Here is a 4,506-nt window from a genome sequence, read left to right on the forward strand (position 1 = left end):
ATGGAGAAAAGATTGAAGTTGTCAAGGACTTCATTCTTCTTAGATCAACTATCAACACTCGCGGAAGTAGCAGTCAAGAGATCAGACGACGTATTACATTGGGCAAATCTGCTGCACAGGAACTTTTTAAAGTATTGAAGAACAGAGATGTCACCTTGAGGACTAAGGTGCGCCTGACCCAGGCCATGGTATTTTCAATAGCCTCATAAGGATGTGAACTCTGGACAGTGAATAAGGAAGATCGTAGATGAATTGATGCCTTTGTGCTGTTTTGTTGGAGGAAAATACTGAAAGCCATGGACTGAAAAAAGAACCAATAGATCTATTTTGTAGGAAGTGCAGCCAGAGTGGTGCTTGGGGCCAGGATGGCTAAGCTTCATCTCTCATACTTTGGACATATTGTATGGAGGAAACAGAGACTGGAGAAGGAGTCCATGCTGGGTAAGGATGAGGGTCAGAGAAAAAGAGGAAGACACCTAACGTGATGAATTGGCCAGGTGGCACAATTGACGGCGTCAAGTGTGGCAGCGGTAGTGAGGTTGGCCCAGAATCGGACATTGTTTAATTCTGCTGTGCATGGAGTCGCTATGAGTCGGTTCTGACTTGATGGCACCTGACAACAACAACAGCTACATGGCAGATGTGTCCAACGTGTACATTTACTGAGAGTCACCTACATGGCAGACAACTCCAATAAGTTCAAATACAGAGAGCTACCTACTTGGCAGATCAGTATAACATATCCATGTATAGAGAGCTAGCTCTATGGCAGACGAGTCCAAAATGTCCATATAGAGAGAGCTAACTGTATGGCAGGGTAGTGCAATGTTGCCATATACAGAGTTCTAGCTACAAGACAGATGCGTCCAACTTGTCTATATACAGAAATCTAACTACATGTCAGGGTAGTGCAACATTTCCAGATACAGAGTTCTAGATACATGGCAGATGTGTACAACTTGTTCATATACTGAGAGCTAGCTACATAGCAGATAAATCCAAAATACCCATGCACATATCAGACGAGTCAGAAATGTCCATATACAGAGAGCAAGCTACATCGCAGAGTGGTGCATCTTTTCCATATACAAAGTACAAGCTACATGGCAGATGATTCCAAAGTGTTCATTTATTGAGACCTAGCTACATGGTACAAAAGTCCAATATGTTCATATACAGAGAGCTCCCTATTTGCAGATCAGTGAAACATATCTATGTACAGAGACTTAGGTACATGGTAGAAGAATCCAAAATGTCCATATACAGAGAGCTAGCTACATGACAGTGTAGTACAACATTTCCATATACAGAGTTCTAACTACATGGCAGATGTGTCCAACGTGTCCATATACTGAGAGCTAGCTACAAGGCAGAGTAGTCCAACATGTCCGTATACAGGGTACTAACTACATGGCAGATGAGTCCAACATGTCTATATACTGAGAGCTAGTTACATGGTAGACAAGACCAATATGCTCATATACAGAGAGCTAGCTACTTGGCAGATCAGTCCAACATATCCATGTACAGACAGCTAGCTACATAGCAGACGAGTCCAACATGTCCATATACAGAGAGCTAGCTACATGGCAGAGTAGTGCATCATTTCCATATACAGAGTTCAAGACACATGGCAGATGATTCCAAAGTGTCCATACACTGGGAGCTACCTACATGGCAGAGAAGTCCAGTATGTTAATATACAGAGAGCTACCTATTTGGCAGATGAGTCCAACATATCCATGTACAGAGAGATAGCCACATGGCAGACAAGTCCAAAATGTACATATACAGAGAGCTAGCTACATGGCAGGGTAGTGCAACATTTCCATATACAGAATTCTAGCTACAAGGCATATGAGTCCATCTTGTCTATATACAGAGAGCTAGTGACACGGCAGAGTAGTGCAACATTTTCATATACAGACTTCTAGCTTCATGGGAGATGTGTCCAACATGTCCATATAATGAGAGCTAGCTACATGGCAGATTAGTCCAACATGTCCATATTCAGGGTACTAGCTACATAGCAAATGTGTCTAACGTGTGAATATACTGAGAGCCTACTGCATGGCAGACAAGGTCAATATGTTTCATATACAGACAGATACCTACTTGGCAAATCAGTCCAACATATCATGGACAGAGAGCTAGATACATGGCAGACAAGTCCAAAATGTTCATATACAGAGAGCAATCTACATGGCCGGGTAGTACAACATTTCAATATACAGAGTTCAAGCTACATGGCAGATGTGTCCAACGTGTCCATATACTGAGAGCTAGCTACAATGCAGAGTAGTCCAACATGCCCATATACAGGGTACTAGCTACATGTCAGAGGATTCCAACATGTCCATATACTGAGAGCGAGCTACATAGGAGAGAAGCCCAATATGTTCATATACAGAGAGCTAGCTACTTGGCAGATCAGTCCAACATATACACGTACAGAGATCTAGTTACATGGCAGACTAGTCCAAAAAGTCCAAATGCAGAGAGCTAGCTACATAGCAGAGCAGTGCATCATTTCCACATACAGAGTTCAAGCTACATGGCAGATGAATCCAAAGTGTCCATATACTGAGAGCTCCCTACATGACAGAGAAGTCCAATATGTTAATATACAGAGAGCCAGCTAATTTTCAGATCAGTCCAACATATCCATGTACAGAGAGCTAGATACATGGAAGACTAGTCCAGAATGTCCAAATACAGAGAGCTAGCTACATGGCAGGGTAGTGCATCATTTCCATATACAGAATTCAAGCTACATGGCAGATCAGTCCAACTTTTCTATATACAGACAACTAGCTACATGGGACACCAGTGCAACATTTCCATATACAAAGTTCTAGCTACATGGCAGATGTGTCCAATGTGCCCATATACTGAGAACTAGCTACATGGCAGACACGTCTAATATGTTTATGTACAGAGAGCTACCTGCTTGGCAGATCAGTCCAACATATCCATGTACAGACAGCTAGCTACATGGCAGATGAGTCCAAAATGTCCATACACAGAGAGTTATGTAAATGGCAAGGTAGTGGAACATTTCCATATACAGAGTTCTAGCTACAAGGCAGATGAGTCCAATTTCTCTATATAAAAAGAGCTAGCTATATGGCAGTGTAGAGCAACATTGTCATATACTGAGTTCTAGCTACATGGCTAATGAGTCAAAGGTGTTCATATACTAAGAGCTGGATACATGCCAGACAAGTCCAATATGTTCATACACAGAGAGCTACCTACTTGTCAGATCAGTCTAACACATCCATGTACAGAGAGCCAGCTACCTGGCAGACGAGTCCAAAATGTCCATATACAGAGAGCTAGCTACATGGCAGTGTAGTGAAACATATCCATATACATAATTCTAGGTACATGGCAGAAATGTTCGTGTCCATACACAGAGAGCTATCTACATGGCAGAGCAGTCCAACATGTCCATATACAGGGTACTAGCTACATGGCCAATGAGTTAAACATGTCCATATACTGAGAGCTAGCTACATGGCATACAAGTCCAATGTGTTCATATACAGAGAGCTAACTACTTGGCAGATCAGTGTAATATATCCATGTACAGAGAGCAAGCTACATGGCAGACAAATACATAATGTCCATATACAGACAGCTAGCTACATGGCAGTGTAGTGCAACATTTCCATATACAGTGTTCTAAGTACATGGCAGATGTGTCCAATGTGTCCATATACTGAGACCTAGCTACATGTCAGAGAAGTCCAATATGTTCATATAGAGAGGGATACCTACTTGACAGTTCACTTCAACATGTCCATGTACAGAGAGCAAGCTACATGGCAGACAAATATATAATGTCCATATACAGACAGCTAGCTACATGGCAGTGTAGTGCAACATTTCCATATACAGAGTTCTAGCTACAAGGCAGATGAGTCCAACGTGCCCATATACTGAGAGCTAGCTACATGGCAGACAAATCTAATATGTCCATATAGAGAGAGCTATCTACTTGGCAGATCAGTCCAACATATCCATGTACAGACAGCTAGATGGAAGAGGAGTCCAAAATGTCCATATAAAGAGAGCTAGCTACATCGCGAGGTAGTGAAACATTTCCATATACAGAGTTCTAGCTACAAGGCAGATGAGACCAAAATATCCAAATAGAGATTGTTAGCTACATTGCATGGTAGTGGAACATTTGCATATACAGAGTTTTAGCGACAAGGCAGATGAGACCAAGTTGTCTATATACAGAGTCCAACTTCATCAAGGCAGATGAGTCCAACTTGTCTATATATGAGTCCAACTTCTCTATATGCATATACAGATATCTAACTACATGGCAGGGTAGTACAATATTACCATATAAAAAGATCTAGCTACATGTCAGATGTGTCCAAATGTTTCCATATACTGAGAGCTAGCTACATGGCAGAGTAGTCCAACATGTCCATATTCAGGGTACTAGCTACATGGCAGATGTGTCCAGCGTGTCCATATACTGAGAGC

Source organism: Chrysochloris asiatica, unplaced genomic scaffold (assembly GCF_000296735.1).
Source record: "Chrysochloris asiatica unplaced genomic scaffold, ChrAsi1.0 scaffold00107, whole genome shotgun sequence".
Taxonomy (NCBI): domain Eukaryota; kingdom Metazoa; phylum Chordata; class Mammalia; order Afrosoricida; family Chrysochloridae; genus Chrysochloris; species Chrysochloris asiatica.